Genomic DNA, 22351 nt, shown 5'->3' with positions numbered 1-22351 from the left:
AGAGCGAAAATAATCTTTTCCTGACTGGAAAAATCATGAACAGAAAAATAACCCTCTAGCAGATTTAACCATTTATCGACGACATCTGCGTCTATCTGACCCTCGAATATGGGGATTTCAAAATTAACTTGTACCTTAAATGGTGTGGCGTTTCCAGAGTAGCTGTTGGAAGCCGATGTGTCGCCCCTGGGTAGCCGCTGAAGGATCTGGGCAAAGCTGTCCATCATTGCGTTCCCTTGTCGCTCGAGGGCTTCTTCGAGCAAGATTTTGATAGGATCTCCTGCCCCCTCGTCTTTCTTTTCATCCGCCATGGGAGGCCGTTGGGATTTGCGAGGCTGGTCTTGCAAAGGTTCGAGCAGTTCAAGCCCTAACTCCTTATATCTCGACCTTGTTGGGGACATGCAAAGAAAAAAAGAGAAAAAAAGCAGATCGCTCTGATACCATTGATCCAGATTTAAACAGGAACGCAACAAATTACAGAGATAATCATAAACACATAGATGCAATGGAAATAATACTTCTTTTCGTTAATGTAAAATACTGAAATATGCCTACAAACATAAATGGAAATACACCAGCTAGGGCGATGGTAGCTTATCTCTAAGAATAGATGTGGCGGCTACATGCCTCTGAACTGAACTACAATGAGGCTCAAGGGACTTTTTATTATTGAGCAATAAGAGCAAACCCTAAACACCAAAACCCTAACCCGAGGAGATGTAACACCAAGAGTTTATGGGCCTCGTTGGGATGAGTTCGACAGCCAACTTCCCGGAGTCATGACTTGGTCATATTATCTTCGTTTGACGTGCATGATAGCTCATTGGAAAGATCTCTCCGAGGACAACGACAGAAAAGACAATTTTAGATAGAAAATCTGGCGGTATATTTCCAAAAAAACATCGTTTAGGGCCTCAAAATGGATCTAGAAGTTTAGGACCCGAAAAAATACTAAAAATAGTAAACTGTGCTACAATTAAGGAAATTGAAAAACTTAAAGAAGAAATGGTGGGGGTACAAGTGGAATTGGCGGGTGGCCACCAATATCCACTTGGATCAAGCCATGTGTGTAACAAAATGCTAAATATACTCACACTCAATTTTAAAGAATAAACTTCAAGACATACCGGAGTATAAGCAACGAATTTCTTTAATTGATATGGTACCAAGAGTTTTTGAATGATGAGGGAATAAGGTGTGCTGACGACTGCTTGAAGCCAAGATTCAATTGGATCCACATATTTATGATTCTCTAACTTGTGCAAATCTTCCACAACTTGATAAACACTCTCTTGGAGGCATAAGGGATAAGGTGAAATACATAAGAAAAACCCCTCGAGTTCAAGCTCAAATATTTGCTTTTTAGATTGACAAGAATGATTAAGGGAAATTCTAGGTTTTTGAGCTTCAACAACAATTTTGTAATAGGTTCCAATCAAGGATTTCTCCTCTAATGGTCTTTGAATCAAAGATTCTTCCTGGGGTAAATGATCTATAGTTATAGGGAAAATTTATGAATTTGAAGAAGAATCACAAAGCCATATAACCATATGCACAACAAATTAACACACAAAAATTAAACTGGCGGAAAAGGTAGAGAGCCATCATGTGGTCTCTCATGCTCATGTAATTCACATTATTCAAAAAATTTAATAATACATTTAAATACATGAGTAAGTGGTCTTAAGATAGTGCGTCTATCTTAGACTCACTTAGTTGAGACAATTTCTTAATTTACAAACTAATTTAGGAGAGCTAGTTGGAGAGAATCTCTCATCCAAACTAGACTCCTTAGTTTGAGGAATTCTCATGATTTTATTTATTTAATTTAATAATTGGATTTATTATTGATTTTTAAGAGAGTGAGGCTAACATTCCCCCCCTATTTGATAATCCAAAACGAACAAGGAACCATCTTCCAAGTTCTCAAGTTGATCCTCAAAAAAACATTTACCTGAAAAACCGCCAAAGATGGATGTCGAAGAAACTACAATATGAAGAGACCATGAGTTAGCTGCATGACTGATTCATCTCTGAATGTCGCTTGACATCTCCATCATGTGTCAAGACACAAAAGGATCCAACTTTCCTTTGCTTGAAAACAACATCCGATGTCCACTGACGCAATTTAATGAATGCCCACTGGCGTATTTGCTGATGATGATCGCCGACTCACTGATGGAGATGCCCACTGGCTGCTTCACTGATGTTGTCAAGACTTTCAGTCTGACAACCACTTGTCAATTTCATTGACATTTCCCCCCTTTTTCAGCTGAAAGGAGAGGCAATCTTCTCCAAAATATATCTGAACTCCCCCTTGTAGGTGGAGGAGTATTTCACTGGTGTACTCCCCTGTTCAACTACACAAGAGTACCGTCTTCATTTGACTGTAGGCTGTAATATGTGTGAGTGAATCCGATTGTAAAACTTGGACAATCTTCTGGCTGTGGATGACCATTCCCAGGGATCAATCCATGAATAATTTATCTTCAATCTAGCTGACTGTCATTGGTTGCAACATTTCTCTAATGTATGATTTGACTTGCCACAATGGCTACAAGGATGGAGATCAAAACATTGATTTTCCAGATGACCAGTTCTTTGACAATGAGAACATTTCGGTTTGTCTGCAACTTGAGTTTGTGTGCATTTATGTTTGTCTGCAACTTCAGTTTGTGTGCATTGACGTCGGTCTGCAAGTTGTTGAGAACTTGCTGAGGTGATTTGTTCAAGTAATCCGGCACTGACGAACTAAATGGGCTTTGAATAATCAGGGATATGTAAGTTGTCGTTATATTTGACATATGCGTCGATTTCAATTACTTTGAATTTCTTCCCATGGCTTGATGATGGGTTTAGAAGAAAGTTGAACTGGAACAACTTCAACACTTGAAGCGGGTTGGATGAATGAAGTCGAATGATCAGCTATCTTTGGATTGGTCAAAGACTTGGAAGCAACATGCTTCTCTTGCAACTCATTTCTTTGCAGTTGCAACTCCAGTTGAAGGAACTCAATCGTTTCATGTGCATGTTGAATATGCACTTGAATGTCAACAAGAGTGGTTTTGCTGATGTGCACCATGTCACCGGCTAATGATAACATTACATTTTTAATAATTTGGGACAGTTGAATGTGTGTCGCCATGTTTAGCTTGCTCACTTTGAATTTAGGCTCGCTTGTACTGTTGCTTATTGCTGATGCTTTAAACACTTGAATTTTATAACTGGTTGCTTGAACTCTTGATTTCACGTTCGCTTGATGATGATCGCTTTGCTTGAATGCTTCACTGACACCTTATGAATGCTTCAATCAACTTCACATTGGCTTGTTTGTTGTAGATTTCGTGCTTTGAACTTTTGCACTTGATTTTGACACGCTCGCTTGCTTGGTTGTTTGAATGACAGGCTCACTTTCTTGGTTGTTTGAATGACACGCTCTGTTGATTTATTGCTTATTGCACTTGCATTAAACACTGGCTTGATTTGATGCTCACTTGAAGAATAGAATACACTTGTTTGATGATGATTGCTTGTTAGATGTTTTTCTTGAACTTTCTTGATTGATCACTAACACTTTGTGCTTTCTTGAATGTACTCACTGAATGTGCTAATTTAAAAAATAAAGGGTGCCGAACATTATCGAACATGCACCCAAGAGACAAATGACAAGTTCAATCTTGATGACTCAGTTGAAGACTTACTTGACTCAATGTATTCACCTTAACAATTCAAATTAGGGTGTCAGTTACAACCGAGAATGCACCCGTACAATTCAGTTAAAAAATGTTTACCTGCAAGTGATGCAAAAACTGTTGATGATGTTGATGTCGTCTTGGCTTGAAATGCTTGATTTTGTAGCGTCCTTAACTTGATTTCTTTGATTACATGATGTGAAATGTTGTTGTAGAATATTACTTTTATCAAGTCGATGATGTGACACTTTGTGCGTATGAACTTAATTGATTATGGGAGCTTTGAGTTCAGGAGCTTGATCGATGACTTGTATATGTAAAATTTCTTATGTGCATGTAGTTGTTTTGTTTAAGCATAATAAAGAGAGTGTTTTACAAATTCGACTCAAATCATGCAAGCACATTCACGACACAGAGTGTACCTATGATCCCCTTATTCAATTTCGGGCGGATCTAGGACACGATCACCACAAAAAGATATGTTTTTATTAACCTTCAATATACATCATCATGACAATGTCTTCAGTGAGGCGTCTCAAGCACAGACTGAGAACTCCTTGGCGTCAAATTGTCTTCAAAAACTGACTCTAAAACAATGATAATGCCAAGCTCTAGCGTCAAAGTTAACTTTAATATTTGTTTTACCTCTCTTTCACATCAACCCTCACTTTTCTCACTTGTCATTGTGACTTCTCAATTACAATTTATCTTTGCATTTGACTTTGAAATGAATTAAGCTACGTCAAAGTAAAATAATACTTTTGGATTTCAACAATAAGCAGCCCTTAAGAAAAAAAATCACTGATTTGAATTTTACTATTGATATGCTGCCTCCCGAGGTTGTTGCTGATCTTAACCGAATTGTCAAGTGCATGGTGGGTTGAAACCCTCCTTCATAGAATTTGTGGATACGAGGAGTTGGGGGGCGGGATTTGAAAGCTTGCCAGGCCTGAATGTCGTATCTTCCTGTCAATGCAGCTGCAACTACTACCGTCCCTATAATTAATGGTGTTTCCTGCAATCGAAAACAAGGCCAACGTATATGAAATTTCTGGTTACCCTCTTCATTCCCCTTCGTTGATGCTTCTTGTTCAGGGCCTCGTGAAAACTTAGCTATTTCGTCCTTATCGACATCCCTTTCCAAGCCTTTTTAACTGGAATTTGACAACCTTTTGCTTTGTGAAATTGATCTATTCACTGCACTAGTTTTTGAGGCCTTTGAATCCATCTGCGGCATTGACAACGTCCATTGTTATGCGTTTTAACGCAAAAAAGTCAAAGTGACAGATGTGAAGCCATTATATCTGTTCTCCATTACAACAGAGACGAGAGGTTGAGTAAGCTCAGGACATGAATCTTGATAAACCCCAGATTTGGACCGATCCAGAACTGTTTTAAACTGCTAACGCAGAGCAAACAATTACGATGCCAGAAGATAACCAAAACAAAAAATGCTTTTTAGAATAAAAGATGAGGATTCTGGAACTTCATACGAAAACCTAATTTACAAATTCTGGGTCGATCGAGACTGTTTGACCTATGTCTTCAACAGAATGCAAGCCCGTGGTTTAATAAAGCCATGAAATAAGAAATTACAGGACTTCACGAAAACAAAGTTGGCGCCTTCAATGCCTGATCCGTAACCCTAAACTCAATTTCATGAATATTGTTTCGGTACTGCTTGGATCTGGGTCTTTCTGGCACAAGATGACAAATTTTACTATATATAATACAGAAACGACCGATCTCTGCCTTTTTGTCAGTAGATCTGACTGAAAAATCCATTCCTCGCAATGGAATACTGTAAATAGAGGAAAAACAAAAGCTCAAAATGGTTTGAATGAGAGTACCATGGTTTGATGGATCAGACTTCTACTATGAGCACAAAACCTTACAAGAAATCATGATGGTATTGATGCAATGCGAGCTTGTGATTACACAGTTTCTGCAACCCATGGTGACATGGATCAAAACACAAGAAATTATGAAAGAATTCAAGAAATTTGGTGCACACCAAGAGGACTTAAATTCCTTTACGCAGACTTCACATTTTATGACCGACTTAAACCGGCTTCCATGTTCGACGGACTTCCCAGGCTCAATCTACACATAGGCTTTGCTGAACACTCCTTACACAGGTTCCCTCAAAAAGCTCGGTACCACATGAAGAAGAATCACAAAGCCATATAACCATATGCACAACAAATTAACACACAAAAATTAAACTAACAGAAAAGGCAGAGAGCCATCATGTGGTCTCTCATGCTCATGTAATTCACATTATTCAAAAAATTTAATAATACATTTAAATAAATGAGTAAGTGGTATTAAGATAGTGCATCTATCTTAGACTCACTTGGTTGAGACAATTTCTCAACTTACACACTAATTTAGGAGAGCTAGTTGGAGATACTCTCTCATCCAAACTAGACTCCTTAGTTTGAGGAATTCTCATGATTTTATTTATTTAATTTAATAATTGGATTTATTATTGATTTTTAAGAGAGTGAGGCTAAAAGAATTTACTCCTTTCCCCAATTCAAAAGATGGTGCATTACATTCATTAGGGAAATCTACATGAAGAATAGTTGTTTTAAATTATTGTGCAACCTCCCTGTTTGAATTAGGGTTTGGTTTAGGGTTTGGATTAGGGTGTGGACTAGGGTTAGGGTTCATATTAGGGTGTGGACTAGGGTTAGGTCTAGGGTTTGGATTAGGGTGTGGACTAGGGTTATGTCTAGGGTTTAGATTAGGATGTGGACTAGGGTTAGGTCTACAATATGAATTAGAGTATGGATTATAGTTCAGATTAGGACTAGGGTATGGATTAGGATAAGAGATAGGATATGGATTGAGGTAAGGGCTAGGATATGGATCAAAATAAGGTTGTATAGGTAGTTGGGACCATGGAGGAGGATGACTTGGTAGTGCATTGATTGGAAATTGTGGTTGTTGTTGTTGATTGTGCATGAAAGAATGCCCTAGGGAAGGGGCTACAAACCATTCCTGAAGCCATGGAGATATTTGAATCGAGGATGAGGTATAGGGAGTGAGCCACTGTGGCCATGAAGTAAGGTATTCAGTTGGAGGAGGATTAAAAGTTTGCCATGGAACTTCAGGATTATAAATCTATTAGGGAGTTTGCTGAGGATAATAAGCATTAGTCCAAGTATTAAATGGTTATGGGTTTTGAGTTATACCTGGTGGTTGATTTGATTCCTTACATGATTTCCTAAGTACCTTTATTAATCCTGACAGTGATGGGTAATGTTATTTCTCATAAGACTCTTCACAAATTCTGTAAACTTTTAGACTGCTAAGTGGGCACTTTCCGAGGAAGTGCTTCTTTATACAATTGGTGCAAAAGATCAACAACGATATTTCAATTTTTTCTTGCTTCTATTATTCCTGCAAATGATCCAATGCTGAAATCAAATATTTAGTAATATTATCTTTATGTTCAAGAAAAATACTAAGTTTTTCACTTATGAGTTCATCATTGGATGATTTGTATATCTCTATAGTAGCATCAAAACTCATCATTGGAATCTTCCTTAAAATACCATTTTCTTTTTCTTAACAAGCCAACTGGTATATTTTGTCATCACATGGATGAATAGATAAGGGGGGTGGGTTCTTACAACACCCGAGAAATTAAAAAAACTTTAAAAAATGTGAAAGAAAGAAACAAAAACTTGCAAGAAAAACTAAGTGAAAAAGAAAACTAAATGCAACAGGTCACCAAGTCATTCCCCTAAGATCCTCCCTGAAAACAACACCAAAATGTTGGGTTCAATATAGGATATAGGAATGAACCAACATTTAATTTCAATCCAGGGTCTGTGGACTTCGAGGTGCAACACTGGAAATGCTAGAGAGAGCCCCTAGCAAACTACAAATCAAATTCTAGTCTAACTTCCACAACAATCTCTTTATATATTCTTGCAATTAATGATCAATTCAAATCCTACACTCAAAAGAATTCATTAGAAAGAAACCCTTAGCTATTACTACACCAATCTTGCAGATGAAATCATTTCAAACAAAACCCGAGTTATCAATCAACTACAAAGCGAAACCCTAATGGTTGATAATAAAAACCCCTAACTAGTGGAACTCTAAATTCTAGATCTATGTAAACCTTCAAACCAGAAAAGACTACAAACATAAGAAACCAAGTCCTATATCAATTAATCTATAATAAAATTTAGATGTGCAAAAAAAAATAAAAACTCTTAGATCTACATTACATTAACTTGGATACAAATACCAATTTCAACTCAATATTCCAAGATATATCTCTTGTCAATACTTGTGCAAGTTAAACCAAAATCTTAAAGATGTGCCATTCGAAGTTACCTAAGATGTGCTATGCGAAGTTACCTCCATTAGAAGAACACAAGATCTAGAAAATAATCATGGTACCTCAAATCCACAAGAAAATATTATAATAAGAGAAAAAAACATTATATGAACACTTTGCGTAATTAATTTAACATAATGGTATAATACTTCCTATTCAAATCTGAAGTTCATCCCGTGTATTCAATTTTGGAAGAAATATCAAATTAGTAAACATTTGAATAGCTGGTGGATGAACTGGATTTCCATAGATTGATTTCAGCACTTGTGTTTTTCTTTAAAATAATTTACCATGTAAATATATTTCTTGTGCAAGGAATGAAATCATGTTCTTCTTTCAAAAGAACGCCCTTTTGATCAAATCTGCATAAAATACAAATCAATTTGAAATAATTCACAGTGCAATCAAACCTACACTTTCTCCTTTTTCTAATCAATTGTTTTAAATGAAGATACATGCATATGACTACTCTATGAAATAAATGTAAATTGCATGGAATAATGTTTGAATTCGAACCCTTGGGAAGTTACCGTAGATTTTGGTAAAAGAGCTGAAATAATTAGTTAAATTTCCTTTGTTCCATGAATTCCAATAAGACATAAGAGCTTACAACGATACTAACCACTTGGGAATTGAACTTCCAAATGTATACTCCAAATCTGCAAAAATACAAAAACACATTTAGCAGTGGAGTATCAAATGTAATAAGAAGATCCAAAATATATGTAAAATGGAGGCAACATGCTTATTACAATTCGAGTACAATAATGATTCTTCGATCTGAAATAGACAGGGTTCTAACTCAACAAGGAAAGTCTCTAAATCTCACGAAATTTGTCTTAATTTTTAATGAAAGTTTTAGAACTTAGAGGACCCATTCAATCACACATTCCATACCATATAAAAAATCAGAATTATAAGCGAGACGTTCATGGAATATATTGTTGGTTTATTTATTCATGTGGAGTATTGTTGCAACTTCCTAGGTGCACAATTAAATCATTATTCAGTGGCCAAATATAATAATGTTAAATAATCAATTCAACTCAAAATTATCCCAAATATACTTAACAAGGTACCAGATCTTACAATGAAATCAACGCTCTTCTTACAATGAAATCAACATTACAAGAAGAAAATTCAAATCATTCCTTCATCAAAATAGAGCATTGTTACAGTGTGACAATGCTTTGGTTGATAGTTGAAATAAATGCAAGGTTTGAAAGGAATATCATGTTCTCACTTCCAATACTTCCAAATATATTTAACCAAACAACCTGTTTATGAATAACGTAAGCATTTATGAAATAATTAGAGAAAGGCATCCACCAAGATATTAAACCACCACAAGAACTCTGTATTTAACACACTGTTAGTAAAATGAAGAGCACACCAAAAGGAAGATCTGTAAGCCACACAAAAACACACAACTAAAGGGATGTTGAGCTATTCTAGTGTACCCTACTAGTATATCTCTCACCCTTGTTTAAATTCTTAAAATATAGAGCCAAATTAAATCATGAAATACACAAAAAAAATAAAAAGAGGAACCTAGCATTATAAGCTTTTGTATTAAACCATATCAGTCTTTTACACCAACAACCATATGCTTCAAGCTCCAACCATAAATATGGATTTAAAACAACATTCTTCCCTCCACACATTCCATATATGGGTTTTTTAATAAAAGTGACAGTACGAATTTAGGCTATAACAACTCATTTTTTCAATTATGGAAACTTCTGCATTTTTAACAAATTGGCCTCAAAGAACCGTGCATATATTCCTAACCGTAGCGAATTTTAGAAAAAATTCAAGGGGGGCCTAAATTTCCATATTTTCAAGAAATAAATCACTTGGATTTTTTTAATTGAACTCCATTTTCTCGTAAATCGTGACCCAATTTGATTGTTTTTACACTTTTACAATTTTGGGTTTAACATGATTTTTTACAAATCCGGCTCAAAGACCCCTCCGATCTCCCAAACCATGATGAATTTTGGAAAACCATTTGATTTGAAGTCAATTTTCTATACCAGGAGAAAAAATAGTGTTCGAGAAGTCTAATATTCTTCTTCAACTACACACAAATCGAGGTGAAACTTGGCATTTTGAAAACTGTGCAAATTTTGGGGTTGATTTGTCAATTTGCTTCTAGAAACTTACGCGTGTGACTTGGGTGCATGTTTACCGATGTGGAGGTGTTATAGCATCATTTTGGACAATAACCATATTTAGTTTTCCCAGAAAATGTGTGGATATGTCGAAGCACAAAATTGGTGTAGGAATGCTAGTGTAGCAATGTTGGTGTAGGAGCATAACTTGGTGCAATTAATTGTTGATACATGTGTATCTTTGAATGTGATTTCATAGGCCTTTCTAAAACAACAAAAGCGCTATCATTAATAACAATTTTGATGGAAATCCTATCTAAATAATGAAACTATGTTAAATAATGAACAATTACATAATCATCCTCCAAGTTTGAGATACTAACCCAACAATTATGCAAAATGATAGTAATAAAAATGAAAAACATGAGTAAGAATATGCTGAAAATATGAATTAAACAGGTTAATTCCAAGGCCTGACAATAGGGACAACTACAGATCAATTATGGATAGGAGGAAAGGACAAATAGGGCATATGGTAGCAGGGCTCATTGAGGGCATAGGTCAAACATGGATGACACAGTTAACGGTGGTAGATGGATGGATACACCTAATAGGAGAGGTAGTGGTGATGGATTATATTCTAGTTCTGGATCATAGAGACAACATGTTCATCACTGTTTTCATCCTTATAGGAGGAACGGGAAGTAGTACTTGTCAAGTGAGTTCAAGAAAGCCAAGCCTCCTACCTTTGATGGAGAACCAAAGAAACCAGAAAATTTAGGAGTATGGTTGCTTGGGATGAAGAGTTTCTTCGAACTTCATGATTATATAGAGAATATGAAAGCCAGGATATCCAATTTTAGTCTAAAATGGAAAGCAAACATCTGGTGGGAAGATTTGAAGTGTGTTAGAGGCATAAAGGAAGAGGAGTTGAGTTGGCATGAGTTGAAGATACTTTTCAGGAAGAAATACTTGTTAGGGAGATACTATGATGGTTATGCTAAGGAGTTCTACGATTTGAAAATGAGATCCATGATAGATGAAGATTATATGACTAATTTCTTGGAGCTATTGAGGTATGTACCATATATTAAGGATGAGAAGATGAAGGTTCAAAGATTCATCAGTGGATTTCCATTAGAATTTAAGGATCAAATTGAGTATGATGAGCCTCAATCTTTAGAAGATGTAATTAGGAAGTAGAAACATTGTTATGATAAGTCTAAGTTTAAATTAGAGCGTAAGAAGGGTTGGAAAGGTAATGATAATACTAAAGGAAAATGGGATAAGAAGCAAGGAATACCACAAGATGCAGGTAACAAGGAGAATATAGCATCGTACAAGAAATTCAATGAAATTGAGAGAGGACAGGGATTTCAGCTTGAGGAGAAGAAAAAGGGTGATGGAAAGAATAATTTGTAGTGTTGGACTTGTCGAAATCATCATCTCAGGAGAGATTGTGAATAACATCAGGGTGGCAGACCTCAGATTTATAGAGCTCATGAGGCACAAACAATTGGAGATGTTGGAAAGAGCATTCCTTGGATTTATGCAGCATTGGATAATAGGTAGGCTGATTATCAAACATCTATTATGAATATGGAAGGTAAGATTTGTTATCAAATTGTTTGTATTGTGATTGACCCTGGATCTAAATATATTTATAACAGTCTATTGTCATTGGTACAACACCCTCCAAAATTTCACTACATTCTAATTTTGGAGCCTACTTGATGGTCATATCAACTGTTTCTTTGGTCGTGAAGTGTCGCTCCATTTTGTTTCATATATATTAAGTGTTCCTGAGTTTTCTTAAGTGTCATCACATTGACTAGAACATCTCTATATGTATTTTATGGTTGTAACACCTTTTTCGTTGTAAAATGACACTTTCAGATCGTAGTGGCACAAACTTCATTGTTCATACTTGGGGAAGGTCCATAACATGGTGCTTTGATGTATATTCGTTTTTGATCAAGTTTGCCTATTTTTTCTCGATTTGTTAGTATGTTTCACACATGATTTAATGTCTATAACTCATCTTTCTAACCCCTTGACCAATCCTCTAGACTTAGGAAAATTTTTGTTGCAAAACGAGCCCATTAAGGCCTTGATGGGAACACTCTGAGGCCTTGATGGGAGACCCTATGTTATTCATAAGTGCACATTCTTCCCTCCTTGAGAGATGGGCACACTCCAAAAGCATAAATCCCCTTCTTGTTTCTCAACTACACCCTCCCAAATGACTAAGACTCCCTTGAGCACACTCCTTCGACTATAATAAGTGCGCCCTCCTTGAGCACACTGGCACACCCTAAAGACTAGAAGCTCAATCCTTCAACCTTCCCCTATGTGCCATGCGCCCTCCTAAAATTATTGAGTGCATCATTGCACTTTGAAGGTACAAATCCCTAGCCTTCAGCCTTCAATAGTGTGCCATGTGCCCTTCCTAAGGCCTCTTGAGTTCATAAGTGCACCCTAGAGGCACGAAGCCTTAGCCTTCAGCCTTCAGGAGTGCACCCCATGCCTTCCCTCTCTCCCTTGAGTGCATAACGCACTTGGGAAGCCTAAATCTTTCCCCTTAATCCTTCAAACTTGCGACATTCACCCTTAATTTATTTCTTCCTTTGGCCGCACGAGCGCATGTTGAAGCCTTGCAGCTCCTTCTCCCTAGCCCTTCAACATTCCAGAGTTTTCCCTTGTGACCTAAAGCTCCTTTGAACATTTTAAGAAAACATAAAAGGAATAAACAGGAAAATATGAATAAAACATGGTAGAGTAGCATATTTTCACACTAATAGTTTCTCATCATGAGTGGTTGTAGAAACATGTATTCCAAGGACCTCATGGCAAGCACACACGAGGAATATCAGGTAAAGAGAATTAACAAAGGAAGCGTGAAAGGAACTGAGAACACACATGAAACTTGATGATCGAAGCACCATAATGACTCCTAGATTAAAGACCCTTCAGAGGTAGAAAACGCTTTGATCAGAAGATGAACAAAGAACAAATACAATGAAAGTTATGTCACCACTGAAGAAAATCCATGTCATTGGTCATTGTTAGTCCGAGTCATCCAATATAGTAACATGTTTAGTTTCATCATATGATGATGTGGAAGTCAAGATATAATATTGTAATCATTGTAAAGGATACACAAGTAGAAGTCTGAGAGTCATCTATGAACTCAAGAATTCATGGATGTCCAAAGGACATGTAATACCAAAAGTCATTTGGGACATAAAAGGTTGTAGAATTGAAAAGGTCACTAGAAGTTAGAAAGTCAAGACTCATGAGGATATGAAAGGTCACTCCTCAAGTTATAAATAGATCCTCATTTCTCATGTAGAGTACTTTTAACCTTAGATTCTCCCATAAGGTATAAGAGAGATATGTTAGTACTTTTGGGGAGCAAGTGGTGGCTTAAACGCTCCACTATTGAAGCAAGTGATGTTCACTGTATTCATGCCTCTTAGGAATTGTATTTAATATTTGATGTCTGATGGACAATTTTTTTTTAAATGGATTATGAATGTTTATAAGACTATTCTGTGAATGTTTATGATTCATATTTTCTTTCACCAGTACTAAGGTAGTTGAATTATTTCAGTTATTTTAGTTCTTATCTTATTGAGAATGTGTTCTAATGTTTATAACGATCATCATTTCTTTGTGTACTATTCTACTAGATGTTAGACGAAACATTCTTGTTTATGTGTTTCATTATTATGGTGGTACTATTACATCTCTCTTAGAGGCTCACTTTCTCTCCCCTCTACAGTGGAAGAACCTTGATGCACCTGCAACTAAACATTCACCAGGAACACTTGCTTGATTTTTGAAGGAAAATATGCGATTATCTCGCTTGCTGACAGCAAAAGTGAAGGCAAATATTTATGTAAATGGTAGTCGAGTAGTACTCTGGATGGGGTTCCATACCAAACGATGTTAGGTCTAATTAGGATTGCATGTCGGGGAGACCCCTTTGAGCGTTGGAAGGTCCAACGCTATCAACATTTCTGGCACTAGAAGGAGGGAAGCCAAATTTTTATGGCTGATAAATCCAACCACCCACATCATACTTACTCAAGATAAGGCATCAACATTCCTAGCACCTCTCCGACTCATATTCTTGAAGTAAGCAGATCTTCTCATCCTAGCCTCGAACAAACTTGTGAAGTTTCCTACAAGCACATATGGGATATTTAGCTTATAACCCATCTCTTTGCGAATGCTATTGGATTAATTCCCGGAGCACACAATCTTCCTTATTTTCTGAAGAAGAAAGAAACAACTCCTAATGGGATAATGGTTTCTACAATCGAAGATTTAGTTTTTGCTATTGTTATAGGCCATCTTGTCACATCCAATCAATGATCCTCCTAATGGGATCAATCAACATCCTATTCCCCTTTGTCACCATCTTGCACAAATTCCTATGCTTGTACCTTTCATTTCCCATAGTTTGAGCCATAAACTGCTTCATCTGAGCTCGTTTGAGGACCAACGTTCCCTGTAGGCCTACTAGGGTGCATTGACCAGCATGTTGCTCCACTATGGCCTGTGTTGGTCACCAACAAGTTTATCCACTTGACACATATGTTGGTTCTAGAAAAGTTAGGAGAATGATCGAGATTCCGGAAGCTTCCCATTCTACAAGTTTCCAGAATTTGTTTGAACTACTTACCTTGGATTAAACATTCGAATCCTATCCTTCCCTACATTGGAGTTTTCACCACTTATGATTTTGATCCTGTCCCTCCATCAGAGGTGGATATCTTACCCTAACTTGGTAATTGGATAAGAAATCCCAACTTATCATGCTTCGCTATATATTCCCAACCTTATATATGGTTGGAGGTTGGATTTTGGAGAGTGATTTTGCCCTTATGATGCTATAGTGAGTGGTCATATCCTCATGCATCTAGGGTGATTGGAGGTGCATATTGTGACAAGGAAAGGACAAGTCAACAACTTGGAGGAGATCTTCTACAAGATTAACTGCTACTTATGGTTGTAATCTCCTTCCATTTATATTAATGCAAAGAATTCATTGCTTTCCTATATGTAATGTTGTTATTTAACTTATTTCAATACCATGTTGATCTATTGAATGCAGTACTTAGATGATACTGCATAGATCTCATAATTTCTTGGCTTGTGTTATCTGACTATGCAGGTTCTAATTTTGGCAATCAGAGCTGGAATTGGAGCTTCCAAGCTAAAGTAGTGTTCCTTGTCTCTTTGTTGGTCTAGGTTAGGCACCAACCTAGGGGAGATACTTTTGTTCACAATCATAAATACTGCATAACAAATTGGCGACTCCACTAGGAACGTAGTATTCCTTTGGTGGTATCTTTGTCTAGTGTGTTCGGTTACCTCCTTGAAAAACCTTTGTTGTATCATCCAACCAAAAATAGACCTAGGAAGTGAATTCATTGAGAATTGTTTGCAATTTTTGTGTCGGAAACCTCTTTCCCAGGCCCAACGCACCCCCTATGCCTTTGACAGAGCGTTGCACCTCACCTTGGCCCAATTTACATCAACGTTGCAATGCATTAGTGCCCCTTCTACACCATCCTTGGCCCCTATTTTTGCATGAATTTGGTCTTGGTTATGTTGATGGTGATAGAACCACCAACATGTCAAGGGATCTCCCTGGTAAGAAGTCCCAACTAGACCTCAAACCATTTTGAGTAGGAGTCCCAACAATGGGTATTAAAGTAGTGCCTTGACAGCGGTAGCACGTAGAGGTAAGTGTGATAACTTTTTCGAAAGCAAGTGTGTGACCTTGCAGCGAGTCAAGTGAGAGGCATGGGGGTTCTAACACACAGAGGGGAAAATGAAGTGTGTCCCTTAGAATCCTGTAATAATACAGAACCTAAAAGGAACACACTAGTGGAATGACACCATAGGCTGGAAGCAAAATAGTCCACAATCCAAAGTGACAGGTTTATACAACAACATGTCTCCAACAAGATTCATACAATTGCATACAAAATAGTTCATACACAAATGCGTAAGTTTAATAACATACATTGCTAAAGTAACCAGAATAGTCAAACTACAATAACAACATATGCATGAAAACTTGGTGGCTTAGTTATATTATTAAATCAAACTTCCATCCATACATACACCATTGACAACCACTAGTTCCAATAGTGGAACATTACAGTTAACACTGCTTGCTCCTACAAAGATACGTACTCACTCCACGCTGTGGAGAAGCTAAGGCTCATCATAATACTCTCCAAGCCTTCTCTAAGCAATGCCTAGCCAAAATCTTGGCTCCCAAAAGCCCGTTCTATGAGTTACGAGGTTCTATTTATAACAAAGGGTGGGTTGACCCTTGACATTCCCCTTTGACTACCCTCATGAATTTTCAATTTCCTTACAAATATATCTTTACATTACTTAGTGACTATTCACATTCCACTAGTGACACTTGGAATTTCACTTACAACATATTACGAATAATATACATTTTTCACATGTACCCATGTGAGACCAAATAGGCTAGAGACACCCTAATAAGACAAAACATTATGACTCCAGAGTTTGGGGAAAGACGAACTCGACAGCCTCCACTTGACGCTACCCGGTCACGTAGTGATACCAAGCTTGGTATTGTGTAGTGGTGTCCCCAAACTACTTGATGGTGTCTTTCTGATAGTGGAATCTTATGTCCATAGCTTTCGGGTATATAATCTTGGAAGCTGTGTCCAACTTGTCTTGAAGCATGTGCATCATGGTGTTGACCATAACTGGACCATCGATGTACTTTTACATGTTTGGTGTGCTCAACTCCAAGTCATCCTTGGTGGCCTCTCGCCTTAGCTATTCCATATACCCGTCGACCTCCAACTCGACTTGGTTTTTGTGCTTAGATTCGGTAAGGGAAATTTATTCTGTTCACTCTCTTCCTCAGCTGTTGGCTGTTCCGACTTATCAACCTTTATTGGCACTATTTTCTCTTTCATTGCATCTTACCTTTGTTATTCTTCCTAATTTTTCTTCTCTTCTTTTTCTTTCCTCCCAAGCTCATGTCCCTCCTTCAGTTGTTGTTCTTCTTGTTGCGGTCTCAGTTCTACTACTTGCAAGCTCTGCTTTTCTTTCTTCCTCCACTATGTTGTCTGTGTCCTCTTCTTCCCTTTCCTTCTACTTTCAAAGCTTCTTGCATGAAGATTGAATCCACTTTCGCTCTACAACTTTTTTCTCCCTTTATTATGTTAGCAATTTCCTGTTTCCTTGATCCTGTAATAGATTGTTGCCTTCTTTCACTGTTGTTGGTCTTGTTGCCATGTTAGTGTTGACTCCTTTTCTGTAAATAGTTGGGCATCTTCATATATTGGCAAGTAAATTGGTGCATACTCAATTGCTTCCCCAGTATTGATTTCAGTGGTCACTCTTGAAACAACTCTCTTTGGTGCCATGGTACAATGAATGCTGGAGAGGAGTGCTTCATGAGTATGGTACCTATGGGACAAAATCAACACTCATGGAAAGAAAACATTAAATCTTACAAATCTAACTTCATAGCATGATCAAGCAACAACTAGGGCACCTAATGGGAGGAATTGTGCAATTTTGATAGATAAGGGTGACTGAATGACTGTGGGAACTATGCACTGTAATGTCACATCAATCAGTGTGGAATCATGATGACTGGAACTGCGCAATGCACAATTCAGTTTGTGTCAGGGCCTGGGAGAGACTCTGTATTGCATAGTTGCAGTGGCCGGGCTAGGACACTGGCTCTTGGAACTGTGGAATTCATAGTGGAGCCAACCTAGGACAAGCTCTGTGTAATTCCAGAAGCCAAGGGAGAGGCCTTGAGCTCCGAGATTGCGTAGTGTATGTAGTGAAGTGTGAGATCCAGGAAAGGGGGGCCTAGATCTACCCATGGGGAGTTTGAAAATAAGCAGATCTGAAGGATGATGTGAGGATGAGTGCAGATATGAATAAGTGTATATGTATGTGGGTGAAACAAGTGCAAAGATCAATTAAAATAATGGAATACGAAGCATGTAAAGGGAGTTGCGCAATGACAACTGTTGGTGCAAAAATGGGAAAACTCATGCAACACTTGGGAAAGGAAATCTATAACTTGAAACAACACTTATACAAGCTAAAACAAGTTAAAACACTACTGGTTGTTCAAAAAAATGAGTGAAACAACACTCTCACAAGCTAAACAAACAAAAGCGATAGAAAAAATAGCAAAAGGCGATAAAAGCAAAACTCACCCTGAAAAGCGATGACAATGCTCCGAAGGCTCCTTGATCTCCTAGGGAAGCTAGAGCTTGATGATCAAATGTATAAGTGAGCTCTAGAGGCATCCATTTGAGAAAAAATGGAGTTCATGATGCGTATGTTTGAGATTAAGGACAACAACAACACTTGTAAGAAACTTCTAAAGATCACAATGTGTCACCTTTGGGAAACTAATAATAGATTCCTACTTCCTAGGGATGCTTTTCCTCTTATCTTATTTCTTTTTTAGGAAAACTTCCATACACTACCTGGAAAGGTTGTGCAGTTCTGGGAAGGACTGGGAAACTCTCTGGTTCATGCACTGAGTAGTTTCTAAGCACAATATGTTCTGTGCAATTTCTAGCTTGAGTGGCTCTGGGTTGCCTCTCAAGCTCTAGACAATTTGCTAGCTGAAGGCAAGCTATTAGATGGATCTATGAAATTATGGACCTGAAGGCTCACTTGCTGGCTTGGACTACTCTACGCAGTTTCCCAGCTGAAGACAAGTTGTCAACTGGGTTTACACAATTCTGGAGCTGAAGCTCACTTGCTGGCTTAGACTGCTCTGCGAAGCTTCCCATATGAAGACAAGCTAGTAGTTGGGTCAGCGCAATTCTGGAGCCGAAGCTCACTAAAGGGTTGCATTGTGCATTTCCTGAGATCAAGGTTGGTTGCCTTCAAGGATTGTGCAGATCATTAATGCAGTTCTATAACTGATTTGAAACCAAGTGAAGAGGTCATCTTGTGGTCAAACAACAAAGCAAGTAAGAAAAGACAAGCTGTAAAGTGAAAGATAAAATCAAATGAAAGCACATGTACCTAGGTCAGTGCGAGACAAGTTACTGAGATTTTGGTAGGGAGGCTCTAAAATGGAGTGAAGGAAAAATTTTGGAGGGTGGTTGTAGCCGCTACAACATTGGCAACACACTGGAAGAACTCCAACTCTCTGTATGGACCTTGTCTCCTATGAAGTGAGTCTAAATCTTCTGGAAGTATTGTTTAATTCTTTGATCACCATGGTTCCTTCACTAGCTTCAGTTAAAGATATAGTCCTTGCCATTCTCTTGATCAATCAGCACACATACCAAGCCAAGTCAATTGAGTTGTTTCGATTGGGGATGAGGGGTCACTTTAGGAACACAAGCATTACTCCATTGCCAACGAGCTTGGACAGTACCCCGGTGGAGTTACTTGCTTCACCTCCCTGCACAGGAAGCCTTTCGCCTTTATTTTTATTTTTTTCATTTTTCAAAGAACTATGCATATACACTTATTTATTTCATGAGGTGGAAGAGGGATCCCGATTTATTGAGAGAAGAAGAGGTTTTACCTTTAGAGAAGGATGTTATATATACCTCTGACATACTTGTTAAGTTTTTCCCCTTCACCTTATTGTACTTGACTGAGTTGACAAGGATTAACTAAAAATAGGAAACTGATTAGAGTAGGTGGTACTAGTTAAAGTGCAAGCGTTGTGACTTCACCAAGACTGTTGGGTTGTGTTATATTCTTTCCACGTAGTTAATAGGGGGTTTGAAGGGCACCCGTAACCCCACTTTATGGGGTCCGGGGCAGCGCCCCAGAAAATTTTGGTTTTGGACCATATGTTAGGTTGGGCGGACCCACCTATGGTTTTGTGCATGATTTTCACACATGTTTTTTGTACGCGATGGTTTTCGGTACATGGTATTGGACGCGATGGTTTTCGGTCCATGGTATTGGATGCTTCGGCATGTATAAATATGTATTGTAACATTGAAAGGAACATAATGAAAAATCAAGCTGGTAGTCCCGGTTTTGGGATCCAGGGAAAAATCTCTGTGCATATGTGTTTTATGGGTTATGCTCTCACATTGTTTATTTTCTTTGTTTAAGAATTCGTATGCAGGTAATTTCTGTATAGGGTTAAAACCTACATTTGGTATCGAAGCTGTTTTGGCTTCAAGGGGACGCCTTTGTTGCTGAGGGGTTTCGCTCGGGCCTGTGGTAGACCCTGTTCAGTGGGAGATCTGCGAGATCGATTCTGGTGGTGAAAGAAGATGGCGAGCAGTGGAAAGATAGAGATTGAGAAGTTCAATGGTCAGAATTTTGAGTTGTGGAAACTCAAGATGGAGGATCTGTTGGTGGATAAAGATCAGTGGATCGCGGTAGATCCGGGTACTAAACCATCGGGAGTGACCGATGAAGAATGGAAGAAGTTGGATCGGAAGGCAAAGAGCACAATACGATTGTGTGTCTCAGATTCAGTATTGTTGAATGTATCAGGGGAAGCTATGACAAAGGATTTGTGGGTCAAGTTAGGGACTTTGTACCAATCTAAGTCTCTGGTGAATAAACTATTCCTGCGGAAAAAGCTGTATAACCTGAGGATGAAAGATGGAGACTCGGTGACAAAGCATCTGAATGCGTTTAATACTGTGGTAAGTCAGTTATTATCTGTTGATATTAAAATTTCAGATGAAGATAAGTGCATCAGTCTGTTGTGTTTTCTACTAGATTCATGGGATAGTCTGGTTATTGCAATAGGTAGCAATGCAACTGCTTTGCAGTTTGATGAAATAGTCTCAGCCTTGCTGACGGAGGAGATGAGACAGAAAAATATGGACAACCAGAATGGTGATGCCTTGTCTGTACGAGGACGGTCCCAGAACAGAAACAAAAATAAGTCATCAAGTGGGAGATCTAAATCTAGAGGGAGATCTAAATCTCCAGGAAAACCTATAAAGGTGGTGTGCTGGAAATGCGGAAAGGAAGGGCACTTCAGAAGGGATTGTAAATCTAAAGCTCCTGATAAAGGAAAGGGATCTGATGATGCTCCTTCTGCAGAGGCAAAAACCACCTCAGATGAAGGTGGGGATGTGTACTTGGCTTCTTCAAGTACACATGTAGATCATGAGGCATGGTTGATTGATTCAGGTGCATCCTTTCACTTCACTCCCCATAGAGAGTGGTTCTGCGAGTATGAGAAATACGATGGTGGTGATGTCTTCTTAGGAGATGATAGGAAGGCTAGAATCATTGGTCGGGGAAAAGTAAAGTTGAAGTTGCAAGGTGGAAGGGTTAGAACACTTCCGGGTGTTCTACATATTCCTGCATTGGCCAGAAATCTGATTTCTGTAAGCAAGTTGGATGATGCAGGTGTAAAGACGGTGTTCAAGAAAGATACCTGCAAGATGGTTCGAGGAGCACTGATATTGATGCGGGGAGTTCGGATTGGAACTCTGTACAAGCTGCAAGGTAGCACTGTTGTTGATGGGTGCAATAGTTCTATGGTTCCTGAAAATGGAGTAGAAAATCTAGTGGTCTCTGGAGAGAAGACCATGTTGTGGCATCAAAGGCTTGGACATATTGGAGAGAAGGGCCTTCGAGTACTTCATGGTAAAGGTATGGTAGAAGGTATGAATGATAGCTCTCTGGATTTTGATTTTTGTGAAAATTGTGTGTATGGGAAGCAAAATCGGGTGAGTTTCCCCTCTGGTGGTAAGAGGACGAAACAGATATTAGAGCTTGTGCACAGTGATGTGTTTGGACCTGTGAAGATTCCATCACTGGGTAAGTCTGTGTACTATGTATCATTTATAGATGACTTCTCAAGGAATACATGGATATATTTCCTTAAGAAGAAATCTGAAGTCTTTGACAGGTTTAAAGAATTTAAGGCTCTGGTGGAAAATCAGACAGAGAAGAAGATAAAGGTGTTGAGGACAGATAATGGTGGAGAATTTTGCAGTAAGGAATTTGAAGAATTTTGTAAGAAGTGTGGTATAGCACGACAGAAGACTACTCCATATACACCTCAGCAAAATGGAGTCGCAGAAAGAATGAACAAGACGTTGATGGAAAGGGCAAGAAGCATGCTCAGTGGTGCTAGGTTAGGACAGGAATTCTGGGCAGAGGCGGTGGATATTGCATGTTACCTGGTC

This window comes from Pinus tabuliformis, chromosome 3_1 (genome assembly GCF_031772625.1).
Source record: "Pinus tabuliformis cultivar Carrire ecotype Pingquan chromosome 3_1, CPIR1, whole genome shotgun sequence".
NCBI lineage: Eukaryota > Viridiplantae > Streptophyta > Pinopsida > Pinales > Pinaceae > Pinus > Pinus tabuliformis.
This window is presented reverse-complemented; position numbering follows the sequence as displayed.